Source organism: Polypterus senegalus, chromosome 12, assembly GCF_016835505.1.
Source record: "Polypterus senegalus isolate Bchr_013 chromosome 12, ASM1683550v1, whole genome shotgun sequence".
In the NCBI taxonomy this organism is placed as follows: Eukaryota; Metazoa; Chordata; class Cladistia; order Polypteriformes; family Polypteridae; genus Polypterus; species Polypterus senegalus.
The window spans coordinates 146,061,834-146,085,887 of record NC_053165.1 but is presented as its reverse complement, the minus strand read 5'-3'; the positions used below and the strand labels follow the sequence as shown (position 1 = coordinate 146,085,887).

Genomic DNA, 24,054 nt, shown 5'->3' with positions numbered 1-24,054 from the left:
CGATGAAGACATTCAGTGTAACAAATCAATTAAAATTAATTCAAAAGAAGTTAATTAGCAGCAAAAGCACTGCACTAATTAAGAAAAGGGTTAGAATGAATACCTGCAGCCACTGAAGCCCTCCAGGACCGGAGTTGGGACCCCTGCTTTAGACTATGGAATGAAACAAATAAGAACAGAAAGAGGATTGTTTGAGCACAGTTCAGGCAGCAACACTACTTTCTGCACCACACATTCCACAAAATATCCCTGTCACTACTAGTTTAAAAACATAAATATAATTTAAAAGATTTTAAAGAAACTTTTGTGAGATGATTCTGCTATTTTACAGTTAGACATTCAGTCACCCTATTAGACCTCAAGGATAGAGATATTTATAATTTTTCATGTAAAAAAAAATTACCCGATGGAAGCAATGCCTCTTTATTGGGATCTCCTTTTGTGTTGGCATCTTTCCCTTTTTTTTCCTCAGGAAGCAAACTATGTCATTGTTGACATTTACTGAAATAGATTTAACAAGAAAGCCTCGTCTTCAAATGCAGCTGAATTCACTTTTCCAGTGGGAACAATTCATCTCGAACTTTCATTTGGCCACTTATAAATTTCAAAAATGAAAAACATACGCTCTGCAGTTTATGGACAAACGTGTGCCCACCCAACAGGAGTAAGTACATGCTCACGTGTACCAAATAGTAGGGCGTCTGACGTGCGCACGCGCACCAAATTCAGCGTGGTGGGGGGAACCCGCGAGTATCACAGAGACATAAACGCGCGCCTAAATATTCGAATGGAAACATCTGCGCACGCGCACAAGTTACCGCCAGGGCAAAGGCTTACAGACCGTCAACGGTGGGAAAATGCGGCTGTACAAGAAAAGGTGAGGTCAAAACGCGAGCGAGTGTCAGGTACTAATTCCTTTAGGGCAACCGCGAATTCTCTGTTAGCAGAGTGCATGATCCTCGGCAGGCGATTTACAAACTACTTGTCAGCGGGTCCCTTTTAAAACTCTTGGGGCATCTCAAGTTTCCCTGAGAGCGTCGATCATTTCACTCCAGGAACAATATCTTCATTATCAAATTGAGCTCATGAATGCTTTCCCGTCGTCTCCATCTCCCTGAATTAGCTCTTTAGTTAAAAGAGTAAATGCGGGCTCAAGTTGTATTATTCAGGAGATTGTGTTCTGCCAGCTTCATAATGGCCAGGGTGGTGTTCCCTTACAGCACTTTCTAGTTAAGTTAAATGCTGCAGGAAACTTGTAAAAGCAAGGTGCCTTTGACGATTGTGGGTTGGGGGTTTGACTTGGATGATCTTCTTTTAGGTCAATTGTATCTTACTTAAAAGGGACATCAGAACAGAAATACAAGTAATACTGATGCCGCATTTTTTTTCTCTTCACTGATTCACTGATTAAAATTAAATGTAGACAAAATCTTTCCATATGTGTATGGAAAATGTGAGATCTAGATACGTAATGGACTGTGTTGGATTTCACATTCAAGACAATAGTATCTTGCTGTTTTAGCTTGAGAGTTAAACTTAATGTAGAATCAAAACATGATTGGAGCACAAGGGTTATAAATGACAAAATGAGAAACTAAATGACAAGGTAAACTAAATGGGAAGATAACGCTAAATGAAAAGTCAGTCCAATGTTTAAAGCTAACAGGTTTTTAAAATCATAAGTTTAACCATCTCTTTTACAACTTCATCCATCCATTATCCAACCCGCTATAACCTAACTACAGGGTCACGGGAGCCAATCCCAGGGTTCAAGGCAGGAAACAAACCCCGGGCAGGGCACACACACCAAGCACACACTAGGGACAATTTAGAATCATCAATGCACCTAACCTGCATGTCTTTGGACTGTGGGAGGAAACCCACGCAGACATGGGGAGAAGATGCAAACTCCACGCAGGGAGAACCCGTGAAACGAACCTGGGTCTACTAACTGCGAGGCAGCAGCACTACCACTGCGCCACCGTGCCACCGTACAACGTCCTTTCATTCATTTATATCATGGCATAGGAAACCAGCCACTTCTAAGTGCCAGTCAAAAGCGCAGCAATAGTCACTTCAGCCAGGCCGGTTTAAAGATGGCAGTTAGCCTAAAATCCATTTCTTCCCATATGAGAAAAAAACAGAATATATAGGAGAAAATTCACATAGGCACAGGGAGTACAGGCAGTCTCCCACAGGGATTGTGACTAAAATGAGATTCCAGCCTTAATCTCCTGAACCAGCACTAACCAATGTTCCACTGTCCCACTTTAAAAAAATCTCAGATTTTAAATCATATTTATTCTAATTAAAGCAATGCAAGCTTCTAGTGGCTAACAAGTAAAAAACTGTCATGGGTTCAATCCTTACCACGGACTGTTTTTGTGACCTTGAACGAGTTACTGATTTGCTGCCACTCTAGAATTGGTGAACAAGGAAATAGCTGTACTACGCTTGAAAGGTACCTTAAAATTGTGCTCAACATAAAAAGAACTGTACACAGCCACAAGGCTTCCAGTTAATTCCACATAATTTCAAAAGTGTGGAAGTACAGTAAGCATACCATTGTTATTTGTAAGTTGCTTTGATGGAAAGTGTATCGTCAACTGAAAAATTATATTTGTTAATGTGTGATTACATTTTAATGGTTAATCAGTCAATGTTTATATTTCTGTACCATATTATCTTTTTTTACATTTTTTATTTATACTGATGCTGATTCACTGTGAGCCCTGGGTTCAAATCCTGTACCTGAGGGCTGCTTGTGTGAACTTTGAATGTTTTTTTTTTTTGTTATTGAAGTTCTACATTTTTACATTGCATTTACTTATTTGGCTGATGTGTTTATCCAAGGCAACTTCCAATATTTATGATACAATTGGTTACATTTCTTTTGGTTTTCCAAATGGAGTAAAGGCAGGTCAAGTGACTTGCTCAGAGCAACACAGTGTCAGTAACAAGATTGGACCCACAACCTCAGGGCATAAAGTCCAAAGCCATAACCCCTATGCTATACTGCCTGCCATAGCTTTTCTCTCACATCACAAAGATGTGCAGATTACGTCCATACCAGGTTGAAGTGAACATTCTGTTTTCTTCATGAACAAAAATCCTGCTTCAATGGAACATCTCTTTACAACTCAGTATCTTAATTTTGTAGACTTGACAGAGTTTATAACCTTCCTATTGTTAAAGATGCATCAGGTCTAAGCAGAGTGATGATCAGGGGTAAATACCACAGATTTCTGCTTTCCTCCAAACCCCTCCAAGATTATAATTCAGTTGATTCCCAGTTAATTTTTGGGCTGCTCCATATCAAGCAAGGAAATAGTAGAATCAATTTAGGACATTCAGAATTGATAACTAAGAAAAAGTAATGCCTTGGTGCACTAACCTTGTAGTTTTTTGCATTAGTACTGTAAGACGGTTCTTTTTCAGGATTAAAGGAGCCGGTTTATAGCTCAGAATTATTTTGACTGGATTCTCTAGTTCTGGAGTTGAGGAAGCAGCTGCAGCTCCTATATTTTGTTGCAGTGCACCTAGTTCAAGTACAGGCTGTTTGCACAGTAATTGTCAATTCAGAAACCCACACTTGCAGGTTGCTGACTTTACTCTCAAATGCTGCAAGATTATAATTAGTCTCTTAATTTCTGTTAGTTGTTTATTTCTGATCTGAACATATGTCACGACTTATCACCATTTTTCCAATAAATTCGTGATGGGCCACTTTTACTAAACTGAGTGGGAGAGATTAAAGAAATGTTGCAAAAGAGGGAAGCTAGTCAAGAGATCGATTATTAACTTTAAAGCAGTTTATGAAATTTATGATTGTGACTGCAATCTTCTAACCAGAATAACTCTCCAAAACAAAGTTTTCTCACTAGATCTCTACTTTATTTTAAACAAAGTTCAAGCACATCTTTATTACATAGATTAATGGGTCACGTGCATCACAAGATTACCAGCTATATAACACAAGAACATTTTGGTGACCGTGAAAAACAAACACACAAATCAGAGAAGCCAATGACGAAATAAATGTACACAATGGTGAGAAAAATTACATCACTTAAATTATGATAAAAACAATATATTAATAATAAAGCAAAAATAGGTTTATATAGTAATTATTGACACATCTACAATGGACAATTATTTTTCAAAATATGATGTTTACAAGTTTCCTTGATTCCAAAAATGCATACTTTTTTTATGATTGATGTATCCTTGTACCAAGCCTCGCTTCTGTTTTACTCAATGTCTTCTAAACATACATATCATTTTTTGGAACAGTCTTCTTTGTTACAAGTTGTGTCAGGTTAGATAGTTTGGCCTGGAATTGCTTTTATCTATTTTTATCACTTCTGCTTTTTCATTCTTTGCAAATTACTATGCAGCATCGTTTGTTCTGGAAGATTTATTTGGCATTTGAACTCACTTTTGCCATCTAGTGGTGACCAATAGGACTTTCAATTTGTTGGGTCTCCAGATAAATACATCAGCTAGAAAAAGTAAGAAATCATGCATTTTACGAAAATATTTAAGATTTCCTTCTTTGAAAACTGGAGCAATCTCTTGGGATTTAAGTTTCAGAGTTTTACCTGACCTAAGAATATAGGCAGCCGCAATGGAATGTAAGTATATTTAATAGCACTTTTCACCAAGTTGGTCAGTTTTAGCAAGGCCAGTTCATGGTAAACTGCATCCTAACGTTTTTTCACCAGATCTCCTCCGTATCATCTCCACAGACACTTGTTCACACAGCTAGAGCTAAGGCAGGCAAACTGATTTGTACATTGAGCCTATACAGGCATTTGTTGCATCAAAGGCCAGCTTCTGTCTTCCTGCTAGTGTACTCTGCTTGCCTTTAAGTGGAATTAGTATATTATATTCAGAGGTAATGACTGATAGATAGCATTCTTTTGTACTAAAATCAGAAAAAAGTAATCATATTGTACATAAATTATTATACGTTCAAGCTTCACGAAAAGCTAATTACAAATAAAATGACTAAGCTATATAGAAAAGGAATTCAGCCTCATTTCATATCATTCTGTAAAGTATCTGAAATCCTATTGTTTTTAATATCACTCCACAGTGGGCCCAGTGTTGGTTGGAGAGTACTGTTTGTGGCTTGTAAGAATCTTAAAACCCCTACAGACATTGGACAGAAAGATGGACTGAGGGACGGCTGGAATATCACCCAGGCCATGGAACAAAAAGGTACAAAATAACAAACTAAATCCTAGACACACCAGGGACCCCAACTAAATCAATTACTTGGCATACCTATCCTGGGAAAGTTTTCCAAGTATAGCCTCCCCCAACCATACAGGAAACAAAAGGGATAGAGTGGGCCACACATTCTGCTGCGCCCCAGGAGGAAGAGGGAAAAAAAAACCTCTTACACGCACGCACACACACACACATCATGCTGTTAGCTCTCTGTCTCTATTCAAAGTTACATCAGCTATCGATTTTACAAGGCTTTTAGGTTGCATCTCTGCCCGCAGGCTTTGTTGCCACCTTTCACCTGGTGCTTTCCAGCTTTTTGCCAGTGCCAGTCTCCTCATACAAGTGAATTTTACAAAGCTTCCAAATTGCTCACCCACTCACCAGATTTTCTACTATTTTGTACCTGATTCTTAGCCAGCTTTCTCCCTGCTCCAGTGTCATCATGTAAATATATGTTGGATGTGTATACCCCTTCTTAATTATACTGTTGATTGTTGACAGCCCATAGGTTATGTTGGATTTCACACCTATTCACTTCCTTGGCTTATGTTTTTGGTCATTTTGGGGACAGCACTGAGGCAACTAGAAGTAAGCCAGTGCAAAATAATACAGTCATATTGAATGGTGAAAAAAACAAGCATTCCTAAACCTAAATATCATCCTATCCATTAGTGAACTTGAAAAATTCAAGTTGTTCTTTGAAAAGTTCTGTATAAAATACTGCTTAATTGATTGATAGTGAATTTAATTAATAAAAATCAGTCAGTTAATTTACTGATATTTATTTTTGTTGGCTTCAAGATTTTTAATCTTTTGACTGATAGGTAGACGGACGGATGGATTTTAGTTCTTTTTTTGACTTAGCACAAGTAGTGTGGCAAGTATTGTTTGTATTCACCTAGGAAGTGTCCTACTAAATGGTAAATGACACTAGAAGGAAGAATAAGCGATTTAAGTAAAAATAAGCATAAAAAGTGGATGTCATGGGACCCTGCCAGTGCCAGGTACAGTATTTGAATAATATGATAATGGAAACATCTGTTTCTCAAAGAATTCTTATGTGTCTTTTTATAAACCTAATACTCTGCAGTGTAAAGCTTGTGGTCAGGTAAACTCACACACAGAGACGTGCCATTATACAGGGAAGCAACTGCTGGAAATAAGGTAGATGTTACTTGAAGTTGCTCTTTTTGGCCTCATCACAAATTACTTTTTTGGCCATTTTCCCATCTAGTTCATGCCAGCTACCTTTACATCAATAAATAAAAAAGGCAAACCATTTGGCATGTATACTTTTTGAAATCTTTGTCTTACACCGTGTTGGCATGGGCTCTGTGGGCAATATTCATGTGATGATTTCAAATACCCTGTAAAGTTAAGTAAGAACTTGGTCGGCGTTATAACTGTTTGGACTACTAGACACTAAAATTGATTTGAGGATTAGAGGTTTGAGAATGTTATGTTATATATGCATTTACTTGGATGTCTCAGGTTTCAAACAGTCATTTCATTACAAGTTAGGCTTGAAAATCACTTTTTGAAGAAGCACTTTGAAAGGCCCTGTAAAAAATCATTGAGAAAAGTAGCCTGGTGTTGCAGTATTTATCTTTGCTGACTTACAGCTACATATTAGCAAGTTAGACCTGCAAGTAAGATTAACTGACAACACAAAATTAGCCTGGTGTAAGTGAGTAGGTATGTGTATTTTGCATGAAAGTAATGTTCTATACAGGGTGAATTCCCACCTTGCATCTGATGTTACCATATCAGAGTCTAGATTCCCAATAGCTCAGTACTATAAAAAATGAGTACAGAATATGGATGAATGGATTAATAGATTTCTTTATATCTATAGCTTTGGGACTGTGAGCAACATGAAGGGTGCACTACATACAATGCTTTGTAAACAGCTTTGGAGTTGTGTCTATCACTTCAGGTTGTACGTAGCAGTGTTTCTGAACCTTTTTGGTGTCACAACCCACTTTGTCCCATGTCCGAGGGATATTCAAAAAGTTTATGCACTTTATTTTTAACTATATTTGTTAAGAATTTCACAAACAAATTATACTTTTCTACATAGTCACCTCCCTTTGAGATGCAATTTTCCCAGTATCATACCAATTAATGCCATCAGTAAAAAAAGTTTTTGGTTGAGCGTGTAGCTACTGATGCATCCACTGCATTTACATCAGGGTTCTTTCTTCATTCCTCGTGGACGTGGCTGTAGCTGGATATCCGGAGCGTTCTGCATCCGTCACACTAGTACGGCCATTTTTGAACATTTCAATTTACTCATCCCCATACTGAGCACACATGCAGGGATGAATTTGTGCTCCCGGCACACCTTCTGCCCACAATAAGTGTATGACAGAATACTGTTCCCCTTTGGTGCAATTTATAAGTTTTGCAGCCATCTTCACCACAGGGTGACAACTCAACTGCAAGGGCAGTCGGCTTGCCAGATATAACTAGTCACATGACACTTTCAGACATGACCAATTACTACTTCTACCGCCTTCACCGTTTCCTATGAAAATATAAAAGTGCGGAAACTTTTTGAATGACCCTCATAAATGTCTTTGCAACCCACCTTATTAAACAGTGTTAAATGGATCACCAGAACTAGGAGGGTGGGGTCGAGCTCAATTTTTGTAGTGGCAACCCACTTCACAACCCACCACGATCCACTACCAATATAAACAATAGCAACTCACGACCCACCGATATCAGCCCATGACCAACAAGTATGTTGCAACCTGTTGATTAAGACGCACTGCTATAGAGAATAAATATAGATGGATTGTCTTATAAATAGTTATGGAATTAGAACATAGGACATTTGACAAATGCGAGGAAACCATTCAGTCCATCAAGATTCTTTGTTTAACTAATAGCCAAGAAATGATCAATATACTGTAAGAGACACTATATGATTGTTGGAAAAACACTGACAGGCTACCTATATAAAAGTTTGAAGATCATGCCGAATAGATTACTTTACAACTAAATTACAAAGACTGGACGGAGAAACATAAATAACATGCATGAGTAAATATTCACCCATCCATTGTTAAAACTACTCATCCAGTTCAAGGTACCTAAAACAAAAAGTCACAGTAAACAGAGGGTACCAGGCCATCACATGCATGTACACAAAGTATCTTCATGAGTGAATATAAAGAATGTGAACATGGACACTGAATTTAATATTTTCGCACAACTTTCACAGCTCACAGCATCAGGGAGTGGTGACGTGTTGCATACTGATTAGTATCTGCAAGTAAGAATTTCACTTTACTCTACATGTAATAATACTGAGCCTATGAACTTATTTTCTCAACAGAAGATTCGCCCAGCCAGTTTGACTGCAGTAACTGAGCTCAGGGAAACATGAGAGGACAAAGCTTTTAGCAGGTAATTCTTGTTGTTCATTTTAAGGTTGTGATGTTTAACTCCTGTTGTTCCTTTTTTGCTACTTAGTAACGTTTTGAAATGGATGAAAACTGCACTGTTACATTTCAGTTCAATATCAGCTTTCCATCTTTTTGCACTTGAAGATTGAGAGAAGTGTTTCAGAAGCGTTATGACAATTCCATGAGTTAATACATATCTGGCTGCCACAGCTTCCAGGCCACTTCTACTGGCAGAATTTCCGTCCCGCTCTGTCATTTCTTTTTGTTGCTGTGTAATTTATCCAAATCGCAGCCCCCAAGTTTCGTTGTCTGCTCTGTCACATCTGCCAGCTGGTGCGTGTGTCCAAACAGTAGGAGGCAGAGAATGTCTCTTGCCGCGTCGCCGGAATCATCTATAAAATGACATACTCCTACAATGCCAGGCAGCCTAGCCATCTCCTCTTTGACAGCGTTAGACTTCCTTTTTCGGTAGTAATCCTGCTAAGTTTAAAATAGAGGAAATAATGCCAGGGTAGACTCTGACATCATTACCCCGCTGCAGACATCCGCTTGACATATTTGCAGCTCTTCGGCAAAAACACAAGCCAGGGTTACCTTCGCAACTGTTCACTAATTAAATGTGCAAACACCAGTCTACATGGAGTAAGCTGTGGAGTGGCGAGTTAAAGACAAGTAACGTATCCATGTCATAGAAATGAATTGCAAGAACCACCTGCCAGTTTAGGATAAGTCACTGCTCACCTAATTTTGCAGTTCTCTTAGAGGCATTTAGTGGGACACTTAAGGACACCATGGTGTTTTTTCTACTTGGCTTGCTGTATTGCTCACCACCAAAGATTAACTAAAGTTGAAGTGCTTCCTTTGTAAAGCACTTTGTAATGCTGCTCTCCAGGAATGGCACTATACAAAATACACATCAAAGAACATACGTTTTATATCACAAAGTCATCTTTAACAAATAAAAATAGAAGTAATTGTATTGTCTTGTGCTTCATGGTGGAGGTCACTAGGAAAGCAATGCATTAAAAAGGATAGATAACTTGCTGTATAAACCTGTTTCTAATAGTATTTCCTGGGAAAAGCACTGCTGAAAATAAAAGTTGGAACAGTTATTTTCAGTGGACATTTGTGCTCCTGCTCAGTGGAAAAAATACTTTTAAAAGTGAGTGCTTACATATTAAAGCTTAATGTAGCATTCCTTGGAAACGACTCTATAAAATAAAAATTATATGATTGTTTTGTAAAGCATTTTGTGTTTCCGCCCCAAGGAAGTGCTATACATTATATAAAGGTGGAATTATTAGTTATTTGTCTTATGAGCAAAGATTCATACATACTGTACATGCATTTTTGTACTCTACTGCCTAATATAGGTGCAAGGTTGGGAAAAAAAACTGGGTTGATTTGTTTTCCTATTTTTGTAAAAGTTGATCTATTTGTATGGAATGTTTACAATAAAATCAATAAAATAAAAAAATAAATAAACTTGGTGTAAAGCTACGCACATTTTCACAGCAGCCTTACACTGTGCATACGCACTTTTCTGCTTGGTTTTGCAAATAGGCGGCACCCAGCATCAAAGCAATGCTACTGTTTCCGTGTCATTTCCTTTTCTTTTTTAGATTCACATCCATGATGCAGGCTGTATCAAATACACTGAAAATAATATCATATCGTTTACAAATTTAAGGCACTTGATTGTAATCATTCTGTAGCAATATAATGGTACACAGAATAGCCAAACAGCTGCTTTACTGCTGTTACTCACAGTGCACGACTGAGAGCATTTTAACCCATTGTATCTATGTTGTGGCAAAGGCGCTATATACAGTCATGACTGAAATTATCGGCACCCCTGGAATTTTCCCAGAAAATGCACCATTGCTCACAGAAAATTGTTGCAATTACAAATGTTTTGGTATACACATGTTTATTTCCTTTATGTGCATTGGAACAACACAAAAAAACAGAGAAAAAAGCCAAATCTGACATCATGTCACAAAAAACTCAAAATCCGGTCTGGACAAAATTATTTGCACCCTTAATATTTGGTTGTACGCCCTTTGGAAAAAATAACTGAAATCAAGCGCTTCCTATAACCATCAACAAGCTTGTTGCACCTCTCAACTGGAATTTCCGACCACTCTTCTTTTGCAAACTGCTCAAGGTCTCTCAGATTTGAAGGGCGCCTTCTCCCAACAGCAATTTTGAGATCTCTCCATAGGTGTTCAATCGGATTTAGATCCAGACTCATTACTGGCCACTTCATAACTCTCCAGCGCTTTGTCTTCAACCATTTCTGGGTGCTTTTAGAGGTATGTTTGGGGTCATTGTCCTGCTGGAACACTCATGACCTCTGACGCAGACCAAGCTTTCTGACACTGGGCCCTACATTACGCCCCAATATTTTTTGGTAGTCTTCAGATTTCATGATGCCTTGCACACAGTCAAGGCATCCAGTGCCAGAGGCAGCAAAACATCCCCAAAACATCTTAGAACCTCCACCATGTTTGACTGTAGGTACTGTGTTCTTTTCTTCGTAGGCCTCATTCCGTTTTCTGTAAACAGTAGAATGATGAGCTTTAACAAAAAGCTCTACCTTGGTCTCATCTGTCCACAAGACATTCACCCAGAAGGATTTTGGCTTCCTCAAGTACATTTTTTGACAAACTCCAGTCTGGCTTTTTTATGTTTCTGTGTCAACAGTGGGGTCCTCCTGGCTCTCCTGCCATAGCGTTTCTTTTTGTTCAGATGTCAACAGATAGTTCGAGCTGACACTGATGCACCCTGAGTCTGCAGAACAGTTTGAATATGTTTCGAAGTTGATTGGGGCTGTTTATCCACCATTCCTTCGTTGCAGTCTTTTATCAGTTTTTCTCTTCCGTCCACGTCCAGGGAGATTAACTACAGTGCCATGTGTTGTGAACTTCTTGATTATGTTGCACAGTGGACAAAGGAACAAGAAGATCTCTGGAGATGGACTTGTAGCCTTGAGATTGTTGATATTTTTCCACAGTTTTTGTTCTCAAGTCCTCAGACAATTCTCTGCTCTTCTTTCTGTTCTCCATGCTTAGTGTGGTACACTCAGACACACAACAGAAAGGTTGAGTCAACTTTTCTCCATTTTAACTGGCTTCAGGTGTGATTTTTCTACATTCGATCGTCTGTTACACCCAGGTAACACAAAGGAATGCCCCCAGAATACTTCCAGTGAAACCTTTGAGAACATTGCTGTATTTTTCAATCAAAAAATTAATGATATTAGAGATAACATAGTATATCTCCCCAACACTGTAGAACCTCCAAAGCCCCGGTACTCCATTATAAACAAATTAAATGCTTTCACCAGGATAGATTTACCTGAATTACATAGTATAATCTCTCAACTGAAACCCTCCACCTGCTTCCTTGACCCAATACCAACCAGGTTTTTCAAAGAAATATCAGGCGTGCTAATTGACAATATTCTTGACATAGTTAATTCGTCATTAGATACGGGGGTCTTCCCAGACTGTCTTAAGACTGCTGTAGTTAAACCCCTGCTCAAGAAAAATAATCTTGACCCCTCTGCCTTTGAAAATTTTAGACCCATCTCTAACCTGCCCTTCTTAAGTAAAATTCTAGAGAAGGCAGTCATTTGCAATTAAATGACCACCTCAATAAACATGCTATTCTTGATAAATTTCAGTCAGGCTTCAGAACAAATCACAGCACAGAAACTGCACTCGTTAAAGTAGTAAATGACTTGCGGGTAAATGCAGACAGTGGCCATTTATCTGTTCTCATCCTCTTAGATCTGAGTGCCGCATTTGACACCATTGATCACAATATTCTTAGAAATCGCCTTAGTCAATGGGTGGGCCTCTCTGGCAGTGTCTTAAATTGGTTTGAATCCTACCTGGCAGGTAGAAAATTCTTTGTTAGTTGTGGTAATCACAACTCAAAGACACATGATATCCAATATGGTGTTCCACAAGGCTCTATCCTGGGTCCGCTGCTTTTCTCAATCTATATGCTTCCGTTAGGTCAGATTATCTCAGGTTACAACGTGAGTTACCACAGCTATGCTGATGACACACAGCTGTACTTATCAATAGCACCTGATGACTCCGACTCTTTCGATTCACTAACACAATGTCTTACTGGTATTTCTGAATGGATGAATAGTAATTTTCTCAAACTAAATAAAGAGAAAACTGAAATTTTAGTAATTGGCAATAATGGATTCAATGAGGTTATCAGAAATAAACTTGATGCATTAGGATTAAAGTTAAGACGGAAGTAAAAAATTTAGGGGTAACTGTTGACTGTAATCTGAATTTTAAATCACATATTCATCAGACCACTAGGACAGCATTTTTCACTTAAGAAACATAGCAAAAGTTAGACCTCTTATATCATTGAAAGATGCTGAGAAATTAATTCACGCTTTTGTTTTCAGTAGACTAGATTACTGTAACGCACTCCTCTCAGGACTACCCAAAAAAAAGACATAAATCACTTGCAACGAGTGCAGAATGCAGCTGCTAGAATCCTAACTAGGAAAAGAAAATCCGAACACATTTCTCCAGTTTTGATGTCACTACACTGGTTGCCTGTGTCATTCAGGATTGACTTTAAAATACTGCTTATGGTTTATAAAGCCTTAAATAATCTCACTCCATCTTATATATCGGAATGCCTGACACGTTATATTCCAAATCGTAACCTTAGATCTTCAAATGAGTGTCTCCTTATAATTCCAAAAGCTAAACTTAAAAGAAGTGGTGAGGCGCCTTCTGCTGTTATGCACCTAAAATCTGGAATAGCCTGCCAATAGGAATTCGCCAGGCAAATACAGTAGAGCACTTTAAAACACTGCTGAAAACACATTACTTTAACATGGCCTTTTTATAACTTCACTTTAACTTAATACTGATACTCTGTATGTTCAATTCATCATAATAACTATTCATAGTGGCTCCAAAATCCGTACTGACCCCTACTCTCTCTTCTGTTTCTTTTTCCGGTTTCTTTGTGGTGGCGGCCTGCCACCACCACCTACTCAAAGCATCATGATGCACCAACATTGATGGACTGAAAGCCAGAAGTCTACGTGACCATCATCATCAAGTCCTTCCATGAAAACCCTAAATACAAAGAGGACTGTTTGATTTATGTTAGGTAGATTGCCCAGAGGGTACTGGGCGGTCTCTTGGTCTGGAATCCCTACAGATTTTATTTTTTTCTCCAGCCTTTGGAGTTTTTTTTTTTTCTGTCCACCCTGGCCATCGGACCTTACTTATTCTATGTTAATTAATGTTGACTTATGTTTATTTTTTATTGTGTCTTCTATTTTTCTATTCTTCATTTTGTAAAGCACTTTGAGCTACATTTTTTTTGTATGAAAATGTGCTATATAAATAAATGTTGATTGATTGCTATATTGCCAGCGCCTGTTTCTTGCCACAGGTGATTTCAAACGAGCATCATATGCTTGAAAGAAAATGACTTACCCACAATTTTGAAAAGGTGACAATAATTTTGTCCAGCCCATTTTTGGAGTTCTGTGTGACATGATGTCAGATTTGGCTTTTTTTCTCTGTTTTTTTGTGTTGTTCCAATGCACATAAAGAAAATAAACGCGTATACCAAAAAATTTGAGATTGCAAGAATTTTCTGGGAAAATTCCAGGGGTACCGATAATTTCGGCCATGACTGTAGGTGTTGACCCGACACAGGCTGGTAACGGAGGCATGTGTAAAATAACTGAAAAGAACTTTTAATTTTTCTTCAGCTGTGGGGTACATCTTCCCCGTGTCCCACAGGCCCAACACAGTCCCCAAAGCACACACAAAGAAAAGAAAAAACACACCACATAACACTCTTCTTTCTCCTCCAAGGCAGCTTTGTCCTCCTCCTCCCGACTCTGGTGCCCAGAGTGATGACTGTTGGCCTCTTTTATAGCCCACCTGGAAGTGCTGCAGGTGCTCGTTGACCTACTTCCGGCTGCACCTCCAGGTGTGGCTGCGTTCCTGCCCAGACGGGCTCGTTAGGACGTGCAGCTCCCCCTGGTGGTGGCCACAGAGCCCAACAGGAATGAGCTCTGGTGTTCCAAACTATTGGCCCTGATGCAACACGGGGGGCTGCCAACAAGTGTTCCGGGGGACGTAGTTTGCATCCCATGACTGCTCCCCCGGATCCAGTGTAAAAGGGGCGTCCTGACCGGGCGTAGGTCCCAGCCATCTGCCACAATGTATAGTAAGTATCACAGCTGCACAGCAGCTGAATGGAAAGCTCTACAGCGGATTGTGTCGAGTACACAGAGGATAATCAAGATACAGTTTCTAGCCCTGGAGGACATTTATAACACACGCTGCCACAGGAAAGCCACCAGACTCACCCATACACACAGTCTCTTTGAATTTCTCCCATCCAGCAAACGTTTCAGAGCCTTTCCAGCATGGACCTTGAGGTTCAGAAAGAGTTTCATCACAAGAGCTATGAACACACTCAATCAGTCCCTCAAGTGCTCCCAGTAGAACTGTTTGTAGTTATAATTACAATTACCTTATTGTAAACTTGCACTACAATGGTAATATTGCACAACCTGAGCCACTTTATGAACCATTTGCCCTATCTGCACTATATGCACATGTATAGTGTACTTATGCTTTCATATTGTATGTTTTTCATGTTTTATTGTATTATTATTTTTTATAATTTAATAGTTAAATTAGTTTATGAAGGAGTTATATATTGAATCTCACTGTACCATACTATGACAATAAAAGAATTCAATTCAATTCAATAGAAGAGAGCACATATTTACAGATGATTATGATTGTCTTCTAAGTCAATTTAGATTTCCAGAGCTATCTTCTTGGAGGTGTGCTGTTAGAATACTAGGGTATGTACTTGATATCATTTTCCTGATGAAATTTACTAAAGTATGTATATTGCATTTTACAGATAAATTGTTAATTTCATTTAAATATTGTATAATTAATAATTAAACATGTGGGGGCACGGTGAATCCATACCGCAATACACTGACAAGAGCACTCAGGCAGTGATTGCCTCACAGAATACATTTCATTCATGATATTACAGCTCTCTGAATATTATAGAATACTAAGATGTATACTTGATATTTTCATGATGAAATGCATTAAAGCATGTATTAAACATGTGGGAGCACGGTGGCGCAGTGGTAGCGAAAATGAAGATGTTTATTGTGTGATAATTGGTACATTGAGAAAGAAAATGGAAGGACAAGAATTAGGGGCTGGTATGTTTGACAGAGACAGTACTGCTAAAATAAAGAATAAAGAAAGTTTATCCAGAAGAACATCCATTAAATTCCCAGGACACCTTGCCATAAAATCTCTGAAAAAATAATTGCAAAAGCAGCTGTACGTTCAATGCAGAGAACATTTGTAACAGTCGTGACGAGGCTCCAAGAGGCTAGATGTATGAATGAGTATCCCACTGGTTTAATTGATATAATGTGTAAATGTTGGGTTCATGAGCTGGTGTCAGGGACACAAACATAGAATTCAATGGATGTTCTTCAGAGCAGTGAATGCAATGTATTTGATGTGGCAAGCATTGCCTACGTGCTACTGCTGGCGTAAGGGAAAGCCCATTTAAGAAGTATGTATTGATTAACGACCGGGTCGGGGAACACTTAGAATACAAAGCATTTAATGTGCTACTTTAGTTACAATAGGGTTTGAGAATCTCTAGTAAATTAACCTTTGAATCTAAGATGCAGTTTACAACTTTCTTCTTTGATGACAAAATAAACTGCGAGATTAAAGTGGAAAATTTGTGATTAAAGCCACTAAATATTATGTTTATTCATGCCTATACTTCACTGAGCAGGGCCTACATTTCGCATTTGCTTAAATTCTTACTTTTTCTACATGCTTTTGCCATTGTCTTTTAACAAAAAACTGAAAGGAAGTGGCTGTTTAATTTGATTTTCTTATTCAAATATGCAAAATTCTAGGAGGAGTTGGAGTAGGCCTGTCAGCGCGTGCATGTGCGTTAAAATGCGCATTAATTGGATTTATAAAGGAGAGGTGCGTGGAAATTTGCTTGCGTAAGGTTTTTATTCATCTGATTTTTTTTGTGTGTATGCATATTTCTGTTTTTTCTGTATGCCATGTTTTAGTGTGAATTCTACACACAGCGTTATACATGAGACCCAAGGACATTTTCCAAAAAAAAAAAAAGAAATAGATAGCTTACTTGGAAAATTGATTTGCGTTGCTGGGCAATGTGAAATGTGCTGTATAAAATAAGCATTGAACATTTAGTCAATAACGTAAAATAAAAATAAGGCATTTGCTTGTGAAGCATGTTGTGTTGTCCCTTGCTAGGAAAGGCACTTTATTAAATTGGTTGCCCAATGGGGTTTATGATACTGCTTACATGGAATGGAATAATGTACAAAATTGCTTTTGGATGCTACTCACATGTAAAAGTGTGACGTACAATAAAGAGTTTTGAATAATTTACTAGTGGTCCAGACGCCAAACTAGAACCCCAAAAACCATCTGTTATGAATGATGGAAGTTTCAGACCTCCATTATAGGCATTGAAAAAAAAAAATGTCAAGAGACACACACCTAAAAATCCAAGCATTTATAAGTAAATGTTTAAAATTTAACCAACTAAGTATTTATTTTTAAAAACACACACACATTTTTCAATGTGAGGCACAACATAGTTTCATTTTCCTCATTCTCTTTTCGTTTCTTTTCTTTTTTTTTATGAATCAAGCCTAATGTCATCAAGCTGTGCTTGCTTTAATGAACTCCATGTGCACTGTCGTAGACATTTGTTTGTGGAAATGAAATACGTCCTGATGGCATCGCAACTCTTTTAAAGTACTTTTAACACTCGATGGATGGATGTGCAATTGTGTAAACTTAGCCTGAATGTGAGTGATTTATGATAGGCAACAAGCCACAAGGGAGCACTTTCTATTTTCTCATGCTATGCTTTTCATGGCTATAAAAATGCACAAAGACACAGATGCACAACAATAAAGCATGTGATATGTAATCTGGGGACAGTACTGAACATGGCAGAACTCCTTCAGTGGCACCTCTCCTGCCCAGAATTTGCCACCAACACTTTATTTAGAATTTAGATCGTTCTGACATCCCCATTTGTCTATGAGGGGTGAGGAATCAAGCTGTTTCAAGACCACCCCCACACACACCCCCAACCCCATGTGGGAGCCGTGCAGCTGCAAGCTGAGGAAGGCTTCAGAGTGGTATAAGGAATGGCATTCAGGTTTACAGTCCATAACAGCTGATTAGTGTTTTATTGCACTTTGGAAAATACGTATTGTTATTTTTTTTTTTTCATTTGGTTTATCCATTTAGAAAATTGGGCCTGCAGGCACTTTTAAAAGGTGCTTAGAGGCTGCATCTCCCCATTCGAGTAAAATTACTTAAATATCTTTAATGGAAAATGTGAAGGAAGGAAGTTCAATATAGAATATTTGGGGTAAATAGGGACCTAGGTTAAAATTTGTGTGTTTTCAGAATGGGTTTCTCCGGGTACTTTTTGCTTTTCTATCATATGCTAAATCAATTCATGTTAATTGTTGTCTGTAGATTATTCAATGTGAGTAAATGTGAGTGTTCTCCAGTCCTTTTTAAGTACAGTTCATTTTTTATTTGCCTTTTGCTCATGCTATCAGACTAACGTCATCTAGCTTTTATCGCCATAAAAATGATACCATCAAATTTAATTATAAGTGAACTAATTCATTTCAATTTATGAATTAATAATATCAATTTAAAAGAATCCACAATGATGTGAGGAATTTATTATTTGGCACAATAGTGAAAAAATTATCCATTTATCCATTTATTATTGAACCACCTAATTCAGTTTAGGGTCACAGGATATGGAACCCATCTCTGTAGCGTTCAACTCAAGGCAGAAACCATTCTTGGATGAGGTACCAGTCCTTTTGAAGGGCACACATACTCATCACTTACTTTCTCACTGCGGGTCAGTTTCGAGTTTCCAATTACCCAAATATGCATGTTGTTGGGAAGTTGGAGAAAAGGCAGAGTACACAGGGAAACTTCTGTGCAGATATGTGAGAACATGCAAATTTGACACCAACAGCAAGTATACTGGGATGCATACCCTGGACTAAGAACCTGTCAAGCAACATTGCTAACCACTGTGCCTCCATCTTGGCAAAAAGGTTAGCGCTTGTGCTACGCAGTATTAAGATTTAAATTTCAGCCAAATGCTAAAGACATTCATGTTAATTATTGGCTACAGGTTGTTCCAATGTGAGTCAATGTGAATTTTGAAACTGCATGTTATCCCTGTGTCTACTTGTGATTTCTTTAGGTCCTCCTCTTTTGTCCTGCATCACAAAGAGAAGATGGATAGGCCAATTGGCAACTCTGAATTGTCTCAGTATGAGTGCATGAGTGAGTATGTTCTATGATGAACTAATGTCATATCCAGAGTCAATTACTTCCTTCACCTGATGTTGTTGGCATCTGGTCTAGCCCTGGGTGACACTAAATTGAAATAAACAGGTTGCTGAAATGAATGAATGATAATTTCTCTGAGACATTATATTATTTACTAATGGTATGGTGGATCAGAGCTGAGATTGAGAGAAGCAAACACTGAAATAAGCCATCAAGTAATCAAAAATCATTTCTCAGTTTCTGTTCTCCTGTTTTCTGGTGAAGGTCATAATAGTAAACTGATGAGTAGGATAGACCAGATTTTTGATCTGGCAATGCACGTAGCTGTCCAGGTCAGCCGAGTAATATAACGCAACTAGTGTTTTCAGGTCTGCTTAATATGTCAGTGCTCAGGGGGTTATGCCTAGCATACCTTACAGTTTTTATTACTATAAAATTCTAAAATATTAAATTATTTGCATTAAAATTTTTGGATGAACTACAACAAGTCATTAAAGGTACAGGTACACTGTTCAATCATTATTGCCTCCAGGTGTTTTACATCTCAGATTTATTTTATGGTTTTGTGGTTTTATCTAGACAGATAGCAATCTATAGGAACTTAACTTAGAAGAGTTGTCAATTCATTGTAAAACTCTCACTCTCATGCACACACTCACATACTCTCGTCTTAGAGTCACTAGTTAACCTAAGTCACGTATTTTTGGGTATTGGGAGGTAATGCAGAAACCCAAACAAAACTTGCATTAGATGAATAGAACGTTAAAGGCCCACACAGACCGTAAGGAAACTCAGGTTCCTAGACCTCTCAGCTGATAGTTCCAACACTGTGACATACAAAATGCATCCCACAATGAAAAGGAATAACAACGACAGGGTCCTCTGTTAATAATGTATAAAAATGAACATAATAGTTGTGTCATTTTTTGGCAAAGAAGAGTGAAAAAAAGCAATTGTTTCCTTGTTTTACTGGCAGAAAAGTCTGTTTGCCTGAGGTATACAGAGTCCATGTGCTTTTGGCACACGATTGTATTTTTTTTATTATGATTTTAAATGTGACCAATTAAGGAAGTGTTATTTGTGTAAGAAAGACCTTATTCATCAATCATCCTTAGTAGTAAACGGCTTGGTCAGGACTTCCAGAACCTAGTGCCCATGCCTCGGGATGTGCTAATTAATCAATGGTGCAGCATAATGTGTATGGAAGCTCATGTTATAAGTGCCATTATATTAAATGTTCTTCATCATAACGTACAGCAGTTTCACCCTTCAGCCCAATCTTCTCACATCTGAAGACCTTTCCTTACCCACAGGCCTTTCTAACTTCCAGTGCTTCCAAAAATTCCTGCTTCCCAAGAACACTCTGTACTCTTTAAACATTCATTTTTTTAGCACACTTCGCATTGCTGTAAAAAACAGGAACACATATCTCATTTGATAGTTTTGTAAGTTAAAGTTCCCAAGTAACCCCATTTGAGAAGTAGCTACGTCATAAGTGTTTTGAGTTATACAATTCACACTGCCCAAAACATAATTAAATATAACCAAGAGTTGTGATGGGAAAACAATGCATGTGCTCTTATATCTTACCCATCAATAGTATTTGTTTTGGGTTATCTGCAAGTACATCAGTCCCGATACTACTTATTAAATATGTAATGCTGGAGTTGTGCCTCTTGTACGTGCACAGAATGTTGCTGTAGGCAACTTGATAGGGTGATACTCACAGAGGTTTTCCAGAAAATCCTGTAAAAATCAACATCACAATGAGAGAAATATTTATTTACCAAAAAGAGAAGGAGAAATACATTAGAAAAAAATTAACAAAAACATAAGATGCTTAAAGTACAATTTGTGAAATTTAAAATGGACGCCTATTTAGCTCCTTTGATTTTGCACAGGTTGCTCAGTTACATTTGCTTATCAGTTTAAGTATTTCAACTAATCAGTAAAATGGCGTGTGCTTATCTTGTTTTACCTAATAATTATTAATTATTTCCAGCTGAGATGCTTTTTTTAATGCAAACTGCTTCCAGAGATGTATCTTTTTCCTTTTAATAAAAAAGTCTGTAATTCTCAACAGATGTTCTTTTTCCAATTGATTTCTACTATTTATAGATCCCTTCTAGGAGAAAATTGACATGTTTCAATCAGCACCTAATTTTTAAACTGTTGCCCATAAGAATATGAAAAATGCTTATTTATAAAAGAAGGGAGACAAGTCTTCTGTCCAGTTATATGATAGGCTAGACATTCTTCTTAAAGCAGTCATATTTACATCCCATTTGTATGCACTGGGCCTTGGAAGACTCTGATTTACCCAAACTAATGCTGTTGTTGCCAGTAATCCCTACTTTTTGTGGTCCAATATAATAGGCTAGAGGTTTTCCTATCAGTATCCAGGGCAGGACAGGCCCTGAATTAGAAAGGGCATCAGTCCATTGCAGGGCCCACTTACAATCACAGAGGACCAATTTACAATTACCACTCAACCTAACCTGCATGTTTTTCGGCAAATGAGAGGAAACTGGATTATCTTGAGAAAAACCCATGCTGAGGCCAGTCGAATAGGCTAACTACACACAATGTCCTGGCTCAGGATTCAAACCAAGGACGCCTGATCTGTGAGGCAGCAGCACTAACAAGTTAGTCACAATGCCACATTCCTGCCATCTGGCAGGCGGTACAGGTGCATCCAGACCCGCACCAGCAGGTTCAGAGATAGTTTCTACTCGCAAGCCATCAAGCTCATAAACAGCTGAGTAATGATCACTTTGATAACAACAGTCATTTCAAAAATACTAGTCACTTTTAGACTAACCTTTTGTACATAAGGTGGAATGAACATATAGATGCAGTACCGTTCCTTGCCCTACAAATATTTCATATTTTACTATGCACCTTACTAATTTATTTTATTATTCTAACTTTTATTATGTTAAGTGTTATCTTACTCTGGTGGGCTGGCGCCCTGCCCGGGGTTTGTTTCCTGCCTTGCACCCTGTGTTGGCTGGGATTAGCTCCAGCAGACCCCTGTGACCCTGTAGTTAGGATATAGTGGGTTTGATAATGGATGGTAGGATGGATGTTATCTTACTATGCAATTTGAAAGGGGCTCTGAGTTCAGGAATTTCATTACTGGTAATGATATTCCAATGCTATCTGTACAGTATATGACAATAAAACCAGAAACTTGAAACCCATATGTATAGATATACAGTTAGGTCCATAAATATTTGGACAGAGACAACTTTTGTCTAATTTTGGTTCTGTACATTACCACAATGAATTTTAAATGAAACAACTCAGATGCAGTTGAAGTGCAGACTTTCAGCTTTAATTCAGTGGGGTGAACAAAAGGATTGCAACAACAACAACAACAACATTTATTTATATAGCACATTTTCATACAAAAAAATGTAGCTCAAAGTGCTTTACAAAATGAAGAATAGAAAAATAGAAGACACAATAAAAAATAAAAATAAGTCAACATTAATTAACATAGAATAAGTAAGGTCCGATGGCCAGGGTGGACAGAAAAAACAAAAAAAAACTCCAGAGGCTGGAGAAAAAAAATAAAATCTGTAGAGATTCCAGACCAAGAGACCGCCCAGTCCCCTCTGGGCAATCTACCTAACATACATGAAACAGTCCTCTTTGTATTTAGGGTTCTCACGGAAGGACTTGATGATGATGTTCACGTGGACTTCTGGCTTTCAGTCCATCAATGTTGGAGCATGCATGAAAATGTGAGGCAACTAAAGCATTATTTTAACACAATCCCTTCATTTCAGGAGCTCAAAAGTAATTGAACAATTTAAATAACTGGAAATAAAATGTTAATTTCTAATACTTGGTTGAAAACCCTTTGCTGGCAATGACAGCCTGAAGTCTTGAACTCATGGACCTCACCAGATGCTGGGTTTTCTCATTTTTAATGCTCTGCCAGGCCTTTACTGCAGCGGCTTTCAGTTGCTGTTTGTTTGTGGGCCTTTCTGTCCGAAGTTTAGTCTTCAATAAGTGAAATGCCTGCTCAATTGGGTTACGATCAAGTGACTGACTTGGCCATTCAAGAATTCTCCACTTCTTTGCTTTAATAAACTCCTGGGTTGCTTTGGCTGTATGTTTTAGGTCATTGTCCATCTGTATCATGAAATGCCACCCAATCAATTTGACTGCATTTAGCTGGATTTGAGCAGACAGTTTGTCTCTGAATTCATTCGGCTGCTTCTGTCCTGTGTCACATCATCAATAAACACTAGTGTCCCAGTGCCACTGGCAGCCATGTACACCCAAGCCATCACACTGCCTGACTCCACCGTGTTTTACAGATGATGTGGTATGCTTTGGATAATAAGCTGTTCCACACCTTCTCAATACTTTTTTATTGCCATCATTCTGGTAGAGGTTGATCTTGGTTTCATCTGTCCAAAGAATGTTTTTCCAGAACTGTGCTGGCTTTTTTAGATGTTCTTTAGCAAAGTACAGTGCACCCTCTGTATTTACTTTCATGCAGTCTTCTCTTTATGGTAGACTTGGACATCGATACGCCTACCCCCTGGAGAGTGTTGTTCACTTGGTTGGCTGTTGTGAAGGGGTTTCTCTTCACCATGGAAATGATTCTGCGATCATCCACCACTGCTGTCTTCCGTGGACGTCCAGGTCTTTTTGCGTTGCTGAGTTCACCAGTGCTTGCTTTCTTTCACAGGATGTACCAAACTGTAGATTTTGCCACTTGTAATATTGTAGCAATTTCTCAGATGGGTTTTTTCTGTTTTCGCAGCTTAAGGATGGCTTCCCTCACCTGCATGGAGAGCTCCTTTGACCGCATGTTGTCTGTTCACAGCAAAATCTTCCACATGCAAGTACCACACCTCAAATCAACTCCAGGCCTTTTATCTGCTTAATTGATAATGACATAATGACAGACTTGCCCACACCTGCCC

At 38.3% G+C, this 24,054-nt stretch overlaps 1 long non-coding RNA gene across 1 annotated transcript; it reads left to right on the top strand.

The window, feature by feature from the left end:
- The first annotated feature begins 790 nt into the window (after positions 1–790).
- On the top strand, positions 791–23,930 carry LOC120540806. The gene is made up of 4 exons (XR_005635878.1): positions 791–877; positions 5,099–5,223; positions 8,579–8,649; positions 23,892–23,930. It is a non-coding gene; the product is annotated as an uncharacterized LOC120540806 (long non-coding RNA).
- The last annotated feature ends 124 nt before the right edge of the window (positions 23,931–24,054 follow it).